This window comes from Lissotriton helveticus, chromosome 9 (assembly GCF_964261635.1).
Source record: "Lissotriton helveticus chromosome 9, aLisHel1.1, whole genome shotgun sequence".
Taxonomy (NCBI): domain Eukaryota; kingdom Metazoa; phylum Chordata; class Amphibia; order Caudata; family Salamandridae; genus Lissotriton; species Lissotriton helveticus.
In genome coordinates this window covers 269478433-269496933 of record NC_136070.1, presented here as the reverse complement: position 1 = coordinate 269496933, position 18501 = coordinate 269478433, and the positions used below count along the sequence as shown (strand labels likewise).

The window sequence follows — 18501 nt, the reverse complement described above, 5'->3', positions numbered from 1 at the left end:
TCTATACATGGTCCTGCATGTTTTTTTTTCACTCTCATAGATGGGTGGCTCCTGCCCCTTATTTCTCTAGATGCAAAAATAACAGGTGATAGACAGAATGCAGAACAATGTCATATAGTCACCTCAGTACAGCGATCTGGGCCTAAATCAATCGTTTGTTTGCTCGCCATTTCAGTTTGAACCCAGCCATATGCAAATTAGTCTTGACCCTTTGCCTCATGGGAACAGTCCAGCCCGAACTGCAAATCCAGGTCCTCCCTGGACAGGAAACAAGCATCCTAGGACCGGTTTCGGGGTTTCACCCCTCTTCAGCCAGGATCGCTTGATTCCAGTGGCATGGGGAGCAAGGGACCCACGTCTGGGCATACCCGTCCCACTCGGGGTGACAAATGCAAAAACAACAGTTGATGGACAGAATGTAGAACAATCTCATAATTTCACCCCAGTACAGAGATCTGGGTCTAAATACATCATTGTTGTGCTCACCATGCCATTCCAGTTTGAACCCAGCCATATGCAAACCAGTCTTGACCCTGTGCCTCATGGAAACAGTCCAGTCCGACCTACCAAGCCAGGTCCTCCCTGGACTGGAAACAAGCATCCTAGGACCGCTTTCGGGGTAATGGTCGTAGTGGGCAAAAGAACGATGGATTTAACCCAGATCTTTCGACTAGGGGAGAATGTTTGCATTGTCAGCATTCCGTCCATCATTTGTTTGCTGTGACGCTTTTCGCCCTAAGTGGGATTGGTATGCCCAGACGTGAGTCCCTTGCTCACTGTGCCACTGGATTCAAGCTAGCCTGGCTGAAGAAGGGTGGCATACCCTGAAACCGGTCCCAGGATGCTTGTTTCCAGTCCGGGGAGGACCTGGCCTGGCAGTTCGGTCTAGACTGTTGCCATGGGGCACAGGGACAAGACTGATTTGCATATGGCTGGGTCCAAACTGGGGTGGCGTAGTGGGAAAAAGAACGATGGATTTAACTCAGATCTTTTGACCGGGGGAGAATGTTTGCATTGTCAGCATTCCGTCCATCATTTGTTTGCTGTGACACCTTATTTCTCTAGAAACATAGGGCCACATGCATGAAGCTATTGTGTATTCACAAACAGGTGAATTCGCAGAGTTAGCCCGTTTGCAAACGCAAAAAAGGTTTTACCTATGTATCAATATTCAATTTGCGATTCGGTAACCTGTTACCAAATCTCAAAATGGGTTTGCAATTAGGTATTAGGAAGGGGCATGTTTAAGGTGCCCCTTCTCTAATACCGAATTGTAGCGGCATGTATGAATGTTTTGCAACCAAATACCAGTTGCAAAACATTCGCAGTTTACCATCAGATACAATTTGTGAATGGAGGTGAAAACGTTTTTTTTTTTTTTTTTAAGAGAGACTACTGCCTGCTCTTGAACAATGAAAACTTCATTTTATTTCTTTTAAACGCAACCTGTTTTCCTTTAAGGAAAACGAGCTGCATTTAAAAAAAATGATTGCTTTATTCAAAAGCAATCACGGACATGGTGGTCTGCTGACTGCAGCAGACCACCATCCCTGTGAATTTTAGCGATTACTAATTGGTCGCAAATTGAGACCTACATCATTAATATTAATGAGGTAAGTTGATTTGTGACCTCCTAGGAATCGCTAAATGAAACTCATGGAGTTTAATACTTTAGGAACAGCGATTACATTATTGCGATTCGCAGAAAATCTCAATTGGGTAATAACTATTCCTAATATTGATACATGTGGCCCATAGTTACTTACCATGCACCACTAGAAATGTCTAAAGCTTGTGAAGAGAGGAATGAGTGAGGACAGGTAGGGTGTTATCATTATGGGATGCTGGACTCCAATGGGGGTTAAACAAAATGGCTGCTACTGTCTTGATCAAGTAGCTGAGAGTGAGTTGCAAACACCTTAAGTGCCATTTTTAATACAGTAAGCAACTGTCTATAGTTGTTTATGTTTGAATGTCATGGGCTCTTGCTACTATATGGGTTATGCTTCATAGAAGTATTTCCTCATATGGAACAAAAAAATGGCACTTTTCTTGTAATGGGATGTTTATAAACAAGTAAAATTTCAAGTCGGTAGTTTTGCTTCAAAGCATTCTGCAGACCAGCAAGTTTGAAGGTAAAGCATCGAGACAGATTGCGCAGATTAATTGGGGGAGGCTTTCTGAAACGCATCTCTCTTGAGGCATCTTCTGAACTAACACAGGGAGACACCTGCGCTTCAGATGAAGGGCACGAAACACCAAAGACTGGTTGGCCTTTTAGAGGTGTCTACCTTATCTGATGTTAAAATGCCAGCTCGTCAAAAAGTATGAGCTGTCAAGTGTAACACAGGTGCTGTCAAGTGGAACACAGGTGCTTGCCTCAATGATGGCTTTCAATTTTAGTCAACAGACCTTGGAAACCAATTCTCTTTTGCAGACACAGGAGGGTTTCGGATGACTCAGCCCCAAAAAACACACACGGCTGAGCTCCTGGAAAATTTGGTGAGGGATCCTGATTCAGAGCACGTATTAAGGAGGACAATATGATCTTGGCGGGAAATGGTCAGGTGGGCCAAATAATTTTGGAAGCGTTTGAAGTTGGAAAAGTTTTTGCAACTTTCTAGCCATTTCGCAGAAGGATCTCATTAATTGGCGTGTTAAAATGTTTCACTGAGCCTGTGATGTCATTAAATGATGGTCTGCCAATGATATCACAAGCAGCAACTGAAATGAAAACAAAACCAGGACATCAGTTATATAAACATATCGACTGGATCCTTTCTATCAACGGAAATAGATGAATTGGCTGTCACATTTAAAATAACCCTGGGCGTAGGACTACGCTACCCTAGCATAGTTTGCTTAACTACGCGCTACGCGAATTGCATGCAGCACAGTGCAAAACACGTAGTGTAGCGGGCATTTTTTGCTTGCTCTCAGTCCTCAACGTCAAGTTGGCGAGCGCGAGTGAGCAAAACTACATCCCTGTGAGACTTTTTCCTCGTTCGCGATTAGCAACATCAAGTTGCCGATCGCGAGCGGGGAAAATAAACCTCCCGGCGAGATTCTCAACGCGGGGAGGTCAGGTTTCTCATTGCGAGTGGTCGCGAATGCTCGCGACCGCTCGCGATGAGAAACTACCAGTCCGCTAGAGTACAAATCTACTCGAGCGGCAGAAAACTACCGCTTGCACTGTGCAAGATGCCGTTTGCAATGATTGCACAGTGTGGACAAGAATCCGGCACTGTGCAATCGGTGCGAACAGCATTTTCCCTGCCGCACTTTGCGTAGCGACACTACACCCAGGGTTCATTTAAAAACAATGAAGATGGTTGAACGTAAGCCTTTGGCGATGCTCTCACATTTACTAATTTTTGAGTAAGAGAATATCTGGTTCAAAGGGAGGAGTAACTAAATCTATTCTTACTTCTTCACAAGTTTTACGCAAGGCACAAGCACTACAGAGAGTGACATACAGAGAGTGACAACCTTCCAGGAAAAATTCACTATTTCAGCTACTGGATAACAAAGTAGTAGATCAAGTTTAACATCAAAATTTACCGCATTTTTCGCGGTTGAAAAATGGAGCAAATTCACGTTGTCTTTATAGCGGAATATTTCATATTCGTGCACACAAAGTTTTCATCTGATTTCTCAGGAAGGACATTTTGATAATTTCAGACACCCTGAAGAGTAAGGAGATGTTGGGGATCTTTGAGTCTAATTTGCTGCAGTGTCTAAGGGGTGCTGAAACCCAACACATGCATACTCTTTTTAAGCATTTTCTGCATTCTACCATTACTTTTTGGAACACTGGGGACGGTACTTCTTTGTGGCTTTATTAACAGTTTTCGTCATTGGTCGCCGAAATCACAGAACTGGGTAATGTGTAAATGGAGCAATTTCTCATACCATCTGCAGTGTATGGTATCCATTGAAAGAGCAAACCTATGGAAAAGATGGGGCATGCAAGGAGGAAAGGTGGTGGAGTAGTTCTGTACAAACAGCTGCGATGTATATCTCACATCTCCTGCCCTCCTTGAATACTAGCTGTACAGATGATGTGCCCTGCATAGCAGAGTGGGAATAAAGTGTAACACGGACAGGTGTGTGGTGTGCATGAGTTTATGGTGTGCGAGTCAGTTTCTGCAAGTTGTGTCAGTGGAATATCTGATATAGTGGAATGATGCTTTAGGAAGCTTTTGGGTTTGACCTTTCATCAGATGCTGGAAATATGGGGGACAAAGTGTAGATGAAATAGAATGAAATGTGTAAAGCGCACTAAACCTGAAGGCATCAAAATTCTAGTACAGGTGAGGAAAACCTCCGCTGTAACCACGGAACTACTCTCATGGATGGAAAAAAATGGCAGGTTTTAATTTGCTTACAGAACAACTAGAAAGAGTCCGGAGTCGCAATATGTGCAGGAAGTGTGTTCCATAATTTAGCTGCTGCTACTGTTGGAAAGGAGCACTCACCCCAATTGGCTTTGCAGAATCTGGGGATGATCACATTCCTGAGAGAGGACAATCTGCGCAGCTTTTTTGGAGTTACCACTAGAATATTGTTCTAAGAGGCACAGGCCTTTGCTGGTGAAGAGACAGATATTTCATGCAAAGAGTTTTATTTATCACCCGCTTTCTGACTGGTAGCCAGTGAATGGAGCGAATGCCTTTCCTCACCAAAATATGCTTGGGCACATTAAGGACCAGGCAGGCTGCCACATTCTGAATGACTTACAGTCTGTTCAGCAAGGACTTGTTGATGTTCAGATATAAAGCATTGCAATAGTCCAGATGAGATGTATTTAAAGTGATAACCACTGCCACTTAGAGTTCAGACGGGAAAAGGGCAAAAATATTTTTTGTCAAGGTTCTTATGATGAAAAAGCAGGAGATCAAAGTCTGGCTAACCTCAGCATAAAAAAGTATCATCAAAAATAACCCCTAAGTTTCTAGCAGATTCAACCAGAGATGGCAGAGGGCCACATGTATCTGGCTACCAATGTTCAGACCACACCAAATGCTATGCCCCCAAACACTAAAATCTGTTTTTTCAACATTCTGTTTTAAACAATTTTCCTTCATCCAGATATTGATGCCATTCATACATTGTTTGAACTTGTCTGCTACCAGCGGCAGATCGTCCGATATACAGACAATAATTTGAGGGTCGTTTGCATAGGATAGCATCTGAAAACGAATGAGCGCACCAACTCCGCGAGTGGGGAGCCATACATATTCAGTAAGGTGGGGCTGAGGGAGGACCGCTGTAGGACCCTGCATCGGCATTTGAAAGCCTGCACTCTAAAATTTCCACCACTGACTATATGGACCCAGTCCGTCAGAAAAGTACATAGTAGGTCCAGAGCAGTGGCCCTCACCCCTACCTGATGTAATCTTTAGACCAGGCGAGAAGGTGATATCCTGTTAAATGTCGCTGATATGTCCAACATTATCAAGATTACAGCACCCCCTGGTCTACTTGGCATCATATGGAATCTGCATCAGCAACCAGCACTGACTCCATGATGTGACCATTCAGAACCCATTCTGTGATGGATCTAAGAGGTCCTGTGAGGTAATAAACTCAACCAACACATGGTTTATATGTTTTTCTAGCATTTTTGCCGGGCTGGACAGTAAATGGAGAGGGTGAAGGTTCTTGAGATCCTCTGGGTCCCTATTTGGTTTCTTTTGAAGAGGAATGACTACAGCCTCCTTCCAAATACAGGGATACACTCCCGTTGTTGATATCTGATTGAAGACTTTGGCTAGAAAAATCCCAATCTGATCCAGAGCAAGTTGTAAGATTTTAGGTGGACAAGGATCATCAGGTGAGCCAGATTTCATATTCATGGGGAGACTTTTAACTTGCAAGGAGGAAACGCAGACAGAACTGTGGAGGGGTTCAGGTCCGCAGGGTCACCCGAGTCAGACGAAGGGAAAGGCCTATCTTCATCGGCATTGAAGTCTGAGTAGATATTCAGGATCTTGTCTCTAAAGTAGAAGGCAACTTTGTTGCAGAACCAATGTGAGTAGGAGTAGAGAGTTATTTTACCACTTTATAGAGCTCATTAGGGGAGTTACATGCTGACCTAATTTCATTCACATAAATGGAGGATTTGGCTGCATCAATGGCACATTTATACTGGAGTATCAGCCCTTTATGTTTTTCCTTATCTTTCGGGGTGTGTAGAGAGCTGGCAGGTTATTGGAACCCCATTAAAGTAAAGCATGGATTGGGCTGTGCAGGTGTGAATAGAAACAGGCAGGTTTTAGGCCAGGTTGCTTTCAAGCCAGAGAGATCAGCAAAATGATTGAGCATCAGAGTGAGCGTGTCTGGAATACAATGCACTTATTGGAGGTAAAGGAGAAGGTCGTCTGCATAAAGAGTTGGAGTGGATACCATCACCCATTGTAATTCCCCAGTCCACACCCTGCAGCTGAATGATGGCCAATCATGGCTCTGTTGACTAAATACCTAACATCCACCCATCTCATCCTCTCCCTCTTCAAACGAACCCAACATCTCCAAACACAACTTTCAAGAAGGAATGAAAGCAGTCGCCAGGTGGATGAAGAACAGCTGCCTACAACTCAACACGGAAAAAACCGAACTACTGACCATGGGCCCACACCCCGACACCTGGAACACCACCTGGTGACCCCCGCCCTCTGGAACCCCCCCAACCGCCCACGGACCACGCACGCAACTTCGGAATCATCCTGGACTCCGAACTCAAAATGGATCGCCAGATCAACGCTGTTACCTCTTCCTGCTACCATACCCTCTGCCTACTCCATAAGACCTTCAACTGGATCCCCCTCGAACACAGGAAAACAGTCACCCACGCCCTCATCAGCAGCAGACTGGAGTGAGGCAACGCACTATATGCCGGGATCAACAAGAACCTAATTTACAAACTCCAGAACGCCGCCACCAGACTAGTCCTCAACCTAGAGCGCCACGGCCACGTCAGTCAACACCAACAAACCCTACACAGGCTCCCCGTCGAGAAGCGAATCACTTTCAAGCTTCTCACTCGTGCCCACAAGGCCCTCCACAACACCGGACCCATCTACATAAATCACCGCCTCTCATTCCACACATCCCAAACATCCCTCCGCTCAGCCCAGCTCTCCCTTGCAATGGTACCACGCATCACTACTAGGATGAGGCTCCTTCTTCCTCATGGCCAAGGCATGGAACTCCCTCCCTCTCCACCTATGACAGACACCAACACTCCCCAAGTTCTTGAAGGACCTAAAGACCCGGCTCTTCGATGAAACACAGTGAACTCCAAGGAGCTGTGCACCACCTCCCCCCCTCCCTCTGCGCCTTAAGACCTTTTTTTGGTGAGTAGTCGCACTTTACCAACCCCCTGATTGATTGATTGCCATTATAGCCAGAAAGAACAAGTTACTTACCTTCGGTAACGCTTTTTCTGGTAGATACTATATCTGCCTGTGGATTCCTCACCTTGTGAATATCCCCCCTTGCGTCAGCAACGTTCGGAAATTTTCTTTGTAGTACGCCGACGTGGGCGACGTCACAGGAGCACGGCATCGCGCGCGACTCCGTCTGACGTCACCGACCCCATATCAGGCCCAGGCCGGCGTGATGACGTCAGTTCCGCCCTTTTTTCCGTGCCTTCGAGGCACACGGACGGACCAACGATAGCAAATATGCAAATATACAATGTACACAGTACATATAGAACAAAATCAATACAATAGTATAAACCATATATACAGAAAGACCAGGTATAGCAGAGTGGACAACGGGGAGGCGGGTGGGTCAGTGAGGAATCCACAGGCAGATATAGTATTTACCAGAAAAAGCGTTACCGAAGGTAAGTAACTTGTTCTTCTGATAGATACATCTGCCGTGGTGATTCCTCACCTTGTGAATAGATTCCCACAGCAGTCCCCACTCCCGGAGGAGGGTGTCCACTCTGCTACACCAGGAAATCTTGGAGGACAGAGCGCGCGAAGTGGCCATCCCTCCTCACCTCGGTATCCAAGCAGTAATGCTTCGCGAAAGTGTGGAGGGAGGCCCAAGTCACGGCCCTGCAAATATCCTCAACAGGTACACCCCTAGACAAAGCAGATGTTGCAGACTTTGCTCTAGTTGAATGAGCTCTAATACCCTCAGGAGGGTCCTTACCCGCAAGTGAGTAGCAGATTTTGATGCACAGGATTATCCACCTGGAAAGAGTGTGCTTGTGCACCGCTCTGCCCTTCTTGCAACCAGCAAAGCCAACAAACAGCTGGTCGTCCATCCGGAAGTCCTTAGTCCTGTCCAGATAGAAAGACACCGCCCTCTTAGGGTCCAGGCGATGCAGTCTCTCTTCCTCCTTAGACGGGTGAGGGGGAGGATAGAAGGTAGGAAGGGTAATGGACTGCCCAAGATGGAAAGGAGTCACCACCTTAGGCAGAAAAGCAGCCCTGGTCCTAAGAACCATCCTTTCAGCATGAATGGTCAGGAATGGGGGTTTGGAACTTAGAGCTTGAAGCTCACTTACCCTCCTTGCCGAGGTGATCGCAACGAGGAAGATAGTTTTAAAAGAGAGAAGCCTCAATGGACACTTGTGCAAGGGTTCGAAGGGAGAACCCATTAAGAAGGTCAGCACAAGATTCAAATCCCAATGAGGAACAACAAAAGGAGTAGGAGGGAACATATTTATGAGACCCCTCAAGAATCTCAAAACCACCGGAGATTTAAAGAGAGATGGCTGATCCGGCAAACATAGAAACGCCGATAAGGCTGAAAGATACCCCTTGACCGTGGCCACAGCCAAACCTTGCTGCGCCAGATAAAGGGCAAATTGTAAAATATTAGACAAATGAGCCTTCAAAGGGTCAACATCTCTCTCCCTGCACCAAGAAACAAATCTTGACCACCTATAGGAGTAAATGGACTTAGTGGTGTCACGCCTGGCAGAGAGAATGACATCCACTACCTCGTGAGGGAGAGAAAAAGAACTCAAGTTGCCCCGTTCAATCTCCAGGCATGAAGGTGTAATGTCTGGAGGTGGGGGTGTAAAACCTGCCCCTCCATCTGAGAGAGGAGGTCTGCCCTGTGAGGGAGACGGAGCGGCGGGTGAGAGGAGAGGTGGAGTAGGTCCGAATACCACACCCTTCTTGGCCAATCCGGAGCGACCAATATGACTTGGGCCCGGTCTTGACGAATCTTCCTCAGAACCCGAGGAATCAAAGGTATGGGAGGAAACTCGTAAAGGAGTTGATTTCCCCAACTCAACTGAAACGCGTCCCCCAATGCTCCTTGCATCGGATACTGGAGACTGCAGAATGAAAGGCAGTGCGCATTCTCGCGAGTGGCGAATAGATCCACCCGAGGAGTCCCCCACATCTGAAAGATGTCGTGAACAACCTCCGGATGAAGCCTCCACTCGTGGTCGGCAGAGAACTGCCGACTGAGACTGTCTGCACGAACGTTCAGAACTCCGGCCAGATGATTTGCCACCAGACAAATCTGATGGTCCTGAACCCAGGACCAGAGACGCAGAGCCTCTCTGCAGAGACACTGCGACCCTACACCTCCCTGCTTGTTGATGTACCACATCGCAGTCGTGTTGTCCGTCAGGACTTGAACCGAACGACCGCGAAGGGAAGGGAGGAAGGCCTTGAGCGCCAAACGTATCGCCCTCAATTCCAGAAGGTTGATGTGAAACAACCTTTGTTCCGGAGACCAAAGACCTTTGACCTCCAGGTCTCCCAGATGAGCACCCCACCCGAGAGTGGATGCATCCGTTATCACTGTGGCCACTGATGGAGGCAGTTGAAAAGGCTTTCCTTGCGACAGATTGCCCTCCACGCCCCACCAAGACAGATCCGCTGCAGCTTCTCTGGAGATCTTCACTGACTCCCTGAGATCTCCGTTGTGCTGATACCACTGCCTGCGGAGGCACCACTGGAGTGCCCTCATGTGCCAGCGTGCATGAGTGACCAACAGAATGCAAGAAGCCATCAGACCGAGCAGACGAAGGACCTTCAGGACCGGAACAACCGCTCCATTGTAGAATAAAGGAATCATCTCCTGAATGTCGTGAATCCTTTGAGGTGGAGGGAATGCACAACATACAGTAGTGTCCAGTACCGCACATGTGAACAGGTTGCGCTGGGAGGGCACCAGGTGAGATTTGGGTACGTTTATCGAAAAACCCAACCTGTGTAACAACTGAGTTGTCTCTTGCAGATGATGGAGCACCTTCTCCGGCGACTCTGCTTTGATCAGCCAGTCGTCTAGATAAGGGAATACAGGAATCCCCGACCTTCTGAGATGCGCAGCCACCACTGCCATCACCTTGGTGAAAACTCGAGGCGCAGTAGTAAGTCCAAAGGGAAGGACCGCAAACTGGTAGTGCTGCGATCCCACCGTAAAACGGAGATACTTCCTGTGCGACTTCAGGATTGGGATGTGAAAATACGCATCCTGCAAGTCGATCGACACCATCCAGTCTTCTTCCATCAGCGCCAGAAGAACCTGAGCAAGGGTGAGCATTTTGAACTTCTCCTGTTTGAGATAGAGGTTCAAAATCCTGAGATCCAGGATCGGCCGAAGCCTGCCATCCTTCTTGGGAATCAAGAAATACCGGGAGTAGCACCCTTGACCCCTCTCCTGCTCTGGAACCACCTCTATTGCACCCTTTCGAAACAGTGCCAGGACTTCCTCCTGCAGGAGAAGCAGGTGGTCCTCCGAACAATAACCTTGGCAAGGAGGGTAATTGGGAGGGAACTCCTGAAAAGGAAGTGCATACCCATTCTCTACGAGATTGAGAACCCAAAGATCTGATGTAACCGATTCCCAATCTCGTAGAAAAAGAGTAAGCCGACCCCCTACTGGCCCTACATGATCCAGAATGGCGGATCTAGGGCTGCTTTGCTGATGCGGGTGGGGGTTGGGCATTATTGGAGGAAGTGGAGGAAGATGAGACTTGACGTCCACGTCCACGACCCTTCTGTCTACCTCTATAGGACTTATATAGAGGGTTCTGCTGTTGTTGTTGACCTTGCTTGAAGGGACGAAAAGAAGATCTACCAAATCCTCTGAATTTTCTAGTCGTCGACCCTCTTATCTGGAGACCCAAAGATCTTGCAGTGGCACGGCTGTCCTTAAACCTTTCCAAGGCTACATCAGCCTTTTTACCCAAAAGGGCAGTTCCTTCAAAAGGTAAGTCCAGCAATGTAGACTGCACATCCGTAGAGAAGTCCGAGGACTTTAACCATGCTGCCCTCCTGGTCGCAATAGAGGAACCCATAATTCTGGCAACAGAATCCACAGTGTCCATGCCGCTCTGAATGACCATGCGCGCAGCAGCTTGAGTGTCAGAGATCACCTCATTAAAGTTCTTCCTATCCTCCTCAGGAAGCTTAGGTGACAATTGCTTCACTGAGTCCATTAGTGCATGTACATACCTTCCTAAAAGGCAAGTAGCATTAGTTGACTTAAGAGCCATGCTCCCAGAAGAGAAAGTCTTCTTCGCAGACTGATCTAATTTCTTTGATTCTTTGTCAGCTGGCACTTGAGGGAAAGAGCCTGCAGCCCTATTAGAGCAAGCCGCCTGTACCACAAGACTTTCTGGAGATGGATGTGAAGAAAGGAATGCAGGGTCATCAGGAGCCACCCTATAGCGCCTTGCAATAGCTCTCGAAACTGCAGGAGCAGAGAACGGCCTCTTCCAAATCTCTTTTATTGGATCCGTCAAGGCATCAGTAAATGGCAGTGTAGGTTCAACAATTGAAGAGGGATGTTGGGCTTGTACTCAACTGTGGGCAGCTTCAAGTTGAGGAGATCAGCAGCCTTCCTAATAACCACGTGATAGGGTGCCACATCCCTAGACGGAGCATCCGAAGTCGAAGGTAGACCCCACTCGGGAGAGAGTTCCAGACCACTAGCATCCCGAAGTTCATCAAAATCATTATCATGATCAGGAAGTTCGCCTTCTTCTACATCGGAACTTTCATCATCCCTTTGTTCCAGAAGACGCTGAGCCCTTCGTCTCGACCACTCTATTCGAATCGAAGTCGACGGATCCGGTAACGACTCCGACGGAGCCGGTTCCGACGTCGATCGAGGAGCCGGGGCAGTAGGACGAGAATCATGGACAGGTGTTGTACCTCGATCTCGACTACGAGGTCGATCCGGAGTCGGTGAAGCCGCATGCGGAGTCGAAGACCTCGGCGGAGCCGTACCGAGCCAAGGTGGAAGAGGCGCCGGCATAAACGGCATAAATGGAGCTGGGGCGTACTACTGAGGAATGCCCAGATTGTATGATAATGAACCCGTGGGACCAACAGGTGCTCCAGTGGGGTACATCGCCCTGGAATATACTCCAAACATCGCATTGAGAAAATGCGAGGGATCCTGACCAGGACCAGGAAAGGGAGGGTACGGACCTACCGGATGTTCCAACGGAGGTCGTTCCGACACATTCTCACTCTGACCTTCTGGGTCTACAGGAGTCTCCATAGGATCCGGAGCCTGAGGAACCACCTCTTCTTCTTCTTCATGTTCCGAAGGATGCGAGGATACCGGATCCGGTTCTGGTTCCGGAGTGGGAGAACCTCCGATTGACAAGGCAGGCGAAGGAGAGACAAAGTCCTTACGGTGTTTGCGAGACTTTTTCTTCGAGTCAGAGGATTCCTTCCCTGAATGGTGTCTTGAACTGTGCTTCCTCCTCTTATGCTTTCTCCTCGAGGAGCTCGAAGCGTGACCTGAAGCCGACTTAGATCTAGACCTAGATCTTTCTTTGGATCTTGACTTCGCTTTAGATCTCGACTCCTCTCCAGATCTCGAACCCGCTCTGGATCTCGACGCCGATCTCGACTTCGACCGAGACCTTTGCTTCGACTTCGATCGTCTCGACGTCGATCTCGAATATCTTCCAGTATCCTGTTTTACCTTTGCTAAAAGTAATTTAGCTTCACGCTCCCGAAGCGCCTTTGGATTCATTTTAAAACAGGAACTGCAGTTTTTAACGTCGTGATTCGAACCAAGACACCACAAACAATCCTTATGTGGGTCAGTGATAGACATCATGCGGGCACAAGACCTACATTGCTTAAAGCCTGTTTTCCTCGACGACATCTTCGGTGAAGAATTAAGTCGTAAAATAGAAACAGTGACAACTAAATAACAGCTAGATACTAGGTATCGCAGAAGATCCCGAAAACCATTAGCGTCGAAGACGCGGAAAAAAGGGAACTGACGTCATCACGCCGGCGTGGGCCTGATATGGGGTCGGTGACGTCAGACGGAGTCGCGCGCGATGCCGTGCTCCTGTGACGTCGCCCACGTCGGCGTACTACGAAGAAAATTTCCGAACGTTGCTGACGCAAGGGGGGATATTCACAAGGTGAGGAATCCACACGGCAGATGTATCTATCAGAATGTAGTGAACTGTATGCTGAAACCTAGGCTCTTGGTCAACCGCCCTCCTGTCTCCCGAACTCAGTTTCTCGAGACCTGGGGTCAAGTTTTGAAACCCTTCATTGCAAATTCCAACTTCACAATACGGGATGATTTTAAATTTCACCTGGATGATACGTTGTGCAAAGATTCAAACATCTTTCTCATACCCATGACTAATTTCGGCTTCCCCCAGATGGTTAAATCCCCCACCCATATTGCTCGCCATACGTTGGATGGTATTTTTACTAACCATTTGGGCATGGTAGTAGGGGAAAGCCTCCTATTAAGTTGGACTAACCACCGGGCAGTGACCTTTAGAACTGTAATGCAGACAGCGGTAGAACAGGTGAAGTGTAAATCTTTCTCATACATAAATTGGAGCAAGGGGTCTCCTAATGATATGGATTCTGTCTTTTGAAAAGTCCTCCGTAAAAAACAAGTATTCACAGGGACTGACCGCAGATTTACTCGCCACTGGCAATCACTTGAACCCCAAGGGCTGGCGGCCTGGATGCAATCCCTCATCACATGGGCCCAGACAGAAAGTGTTGCACTACAGAAGGAGGATAGCTTAGGGCTGAGCAAATTTCCCATTGCCACCAACTTGGGACATTATCCTGAGTGACCTCCAGACTGCCACACAGCACGCTACTTAGGCTCCAGATGTCCTATCAGAGGGTGGGGAGGGAGCAGCGGATACTCAAGACCCTACTTAACCATACGATATCCACAGGGCATTTAGCCCTTCCCTGTTCACACTGTTCCAATACTTAAGCTTCCAGGTATATCATTCATCAACTGATCTATTTGATGGCAATCTCACACGTGCTGCCACAGTCCAAAGGCCTCAGATGACCTTTTGGCAAACACTACCACCATCGGTGGTGGGGCACATAGCCCTCCTTAAGATAGTTGTTCTCTCCACCGTCTCTATTATTTTGCTAACATCCCCCTTTTTATTCCAGCCCCGTTAATGTGTTCCTTCGAGAAGCTCATACAGGAACTCATCTGGAACTCCTCATGCTATAGAATAGGGTTTTTGAAACTTTTCTTTCCCACAGATCATGGCTGACTCGCTGTGCCGAAAAATCGAACAATACTATCTTGCTCTAACTCCAATGGGTGGGTAAATGACTGGTGGACTTGCTGCTGGCTGACATTGCCACAACGCTGCCCACCTGGAACTTAGCCTTCACTCTTCGATTGTATCACCCATGTACCCAGGTGGCATCGCCTGACTCTTTGCTTCTGGGAGTGGCAAACCGCTGCTTTCACTGATGTCTTTACCTCACACAATCATCAACTTCCTATGCAGTGTCAATATCCAGTTGTGGCACGCATAGGGGATACAACACCTCCTCGGCAGAACTCTCCACCTGGCATGCAGCCGGTATTCATACCCTGGGGGACCTTTACCTCATCCTGTATGAGTCCTTGGTGGAGGACGATGGCTTGCCCCATACCACTTCCATTTATAGAATCAACTGATTACGACACTAGGGAACAAATGGGGTGAAAGGACACAAGAACATCCAACACACTTCATTATACAATATCTTCATGTAATGGGACCAAGCAGACGCCTCACACAGTTTGTGCACTGACTGCAAATTCATACTGCACCACAGCATACGCCCTTGCGCAGTCACTGGGAGGGAAACTTGGCGCACCCCTGCGCAGAATGGGCTGCCTTACTGGAAAGCCCAGTTCATATTCCATGAAATACTTGTTTCCGAAATATCCAATTTTACATCATACAGAGGGCTTACCCATGCCGAAACAAATTGCTACTTCCATCACACAGATGCAGCCTGCCCTCACTGTCACCTGGTCAATGCAGACCTGCTCCCCATGCTGTGGGCCTGCCCATCTCTTCATCGCTACTGGTGCGGAGTTACGTCTCACTTATTCACTTGCACAGGGCACCCTGCCTCGCACACATGGGAAGCATGCCTCTTAGGTCTCTAACCCAGGGACAAAAAAAAAAAAAGAGGGTCACCTCCCGTTTCCTCAGTCTGGGATTGTGGACAGACAAACGCCTTATTACTCGCCACTGGCAATCACTTGAACCCCAAGGGCTGGCGGCCTGGATGCAATCCCTCATCACATGGGCCCAGCCAGAAAGTGTTGCACTACAGAAGGAGGATAGCTTAGGGCTGCGCAAATTTCCCATTGCCACGAACTTGGGACATTATCCTGAGTGACCTCCAGACTGCCACACAGCACGCTACTTAGGCTCCAGATGTCCCATCAGAGGGTGGGGATGGAGCAGCGGATACTCAAGACCCTACTTAACCATATGATATCCACAGGGCATTTATCCCTTCCCTGTTCACACTGTTCCAGGGCCCAAAGCTTGCATGTTGACTAGCGTAATCACGTGTTCTTCTGACTAACCATAACGCAATTGCGGGACCGGGGGCGAGGGTTTGGGTTTCTTTTCTTTAATTGTTGTATTACTCAAAACTGAAATAGTCTAGCCACTTTCCGATGCACATATTGTTAGCCCCATTGATGGACTACTATGTTTGTAATGAATCTTCCTTCCTACGTGGTTATGTACAAACTGACTGACACCTGCATTCTGATGTATGGTTAAAACTCTCTCAGTATTGCCCTAATTTGTAAAGCACCATTTATAATATGTCATGGTGCTAAGCTTTCTGAGCGCCCCACTGTCCATATAACTGAAGCATGTCTTGCGGTTTGTATGAATTGTTATCAATCTGTAAAAAATCAGTAAACAGATTCAAACAAATAAAAACCAGAGCCTCTATTGGCTCAGCCAACAGAATACTTCCTTTGATGACCTAACTAAGTAGAAGCTGGCATAGGAAAAACATTTCACTATATTTAGGGTAGATGGTGTAATGCCTTTTTTCCGGTCAGTCACCACCATGACAAAATAATAATGACCCACATAACCTAGGAGAAACCTTACATTGTGTGGGGTTAGGCAGAGAAGGGGTCATTTGTTTTTGGTCTGTCAAAACATGCTACTGAGAGTTTCAATAGTTTAGTGGACATCTGTCAAATTAGTCGGTGGCCATACACCAAACTTTTAGTACACTGAAAGTAACCGCTGTGAAGGCAGTTCCTTCCAGTGAACTGAGATGACTTAAGAGCCAGTAGTCCTCTCTAAAACTGGTGGGGAGTCAACCCTCAGATGTAGAAGTAATGTCTTCAGCCGTCCCGACAGGCAATACGCTTGTGCCAAACTTTAGATCAGGCCTGAATTATGAATTCAAACCAGAGATTAATTTGTGTGGTGTAACTTCATCCAAATGATTGGACTCTGGGAACCTGAGAAGTTGGTGGGGAATGAAAACGTTATAAATATGGGACTATCACATGTATTAAGGTGTATTCTCTGTAGGGTAAAGTGTGTTTAGAGGGCAAACATTTCTTATATATACAGAGATAAGAAACATGCAGGGGCCAACTATACTATCATGCCAAGGTTGGCTGTTAAAAAAAATGTGTGATAAAAAAACAGTAAAGATACTAGTGCGAGAAATTATGTAGGTGAGATCAAACCCAATGTGAACAGTGACATTACTGCTATCTGCAATGTCATATTCTGATACACTACTAGTAGGGAGGATCTGTATAATCCTTCACACAAGGAGCTACAGAGGGAAATAACGCAGGTCACCCTCCACTCAAAACTCATCAACAGAACCTGCTTATGCCTTGGGACAAACATTGTGAGCATACCCACAACCTATTCTTGGTTAAACTACTTAGGTACTTGCTCAACAATGCTGTACACACTGGGTGCTCCTATCCCGGTTTAAAATTCTCAAATGTGTCTATCTCCCTGGGAATTAAATTGTGTGCGTTTCTCACCCCCAACAATTTTTCACATCCTGTCCAACAACAACAAATGTGTGAAAGGTGTGGAGGCACCTCACGGAAACCCCACCCAGGGAGCAACTGATAGGTTCTCAGAAATATTAGCGTTTCACCAAATTGAGCACCATCCACAAACCAGGCACCTCACTGTCTTATAAGATTTGAAAAGTTACTACAGTTTAAGGGAATGTCTATTGCTTTGGTGAGCGCCTTCATTTTTTCTAGCATGCCACGCACCATCTGTTTAATCCTATGAAAGATTATGTGGATGCACCACCGTTTTCAGATTACCATTATTCCAGATTCAAGATTGATTTCTCCTGGACTTCAATTTTGGATCCCCTTATCTTGTATATGCTAAAAAGTCGTCCCCGCATCCAGAACCTGTGCCAAGCCCACCACATGCAGCCAACCCAACTCCGAGCACAGGCGTCATCATTCCATGGTATGAAGCTTGCCTACATCCAGACCCTATGTCCAAACTCATCCACCCCCCAAAGGGCAGCCAACACCTTGTTCCGGGCCAACCCCCAACAATCGCACAACACCATTCCCCCCCAACCCTGGATTTGCATCTTCTCTTGGGCATCCACCCCGACATTTTCATTTTGCTTCGTGTTATCATGGTACTCCTTTAGTGCCCCACACAAGCAATACTCCAAGGTACCATGGAACAGTGTAAGCTTCACTGTTTAATGCTCGCAAGCTCCTGTGGTAGCCTGTAGGACTCCCGTAGTACCACACAGAAGAGCCACTCTGGGTCTTGAGAAAGACCGATGGTACCATGAGGGGCTTCAAACTTTTTTAAATGTTGGCCTTGGTGGTCTTCTCTGGGACCCCTGTGTTCCCCGCCCACTGCCCCCCATCAAAAGGGGTAGGGGTTCTGGGCATACCTACCCTGCCCCCGTTGAGAACATTTTTTTTTCTTCTTTTTTTTTTTTTTTAGCTTTAGGACATGAATATCGAGTCCCAGTGTGCTGTATTGGCAGCTGCAACATTTGTGTTGATGTTGCAGCCAGCCAATCCGATTGCCCCCTGTCATAGTGGGGTGGGGGGACAGAGGGAGGCGAACAAATGCCCTCTCGGCCAATCAAAAAAAAACAATGATTTGAATATGCAGTAGTGCAGGAGTACCACAATACTCCAAGGGGACAAACTGTTCAGATATCACTTTTTTTTAGATTTAATTTCTCAAAAATAGCTGCACAA

The 18501-nt window shown here is 47.2% G+C and overlaps 1 protein-coding gene across 4 annotated transcripts in view; it reads right to left on the bottom strand.

Moving 5' to 3' along the window:
* The window catches only part of TMEM63C (transmembrane protein 63C), a 739018-nt gene that overhangs the window by 340592 nt on the left and 379925 nt on the right, over positions 1–18501 (bottom strand). The window lies entirely within an intron of this gene.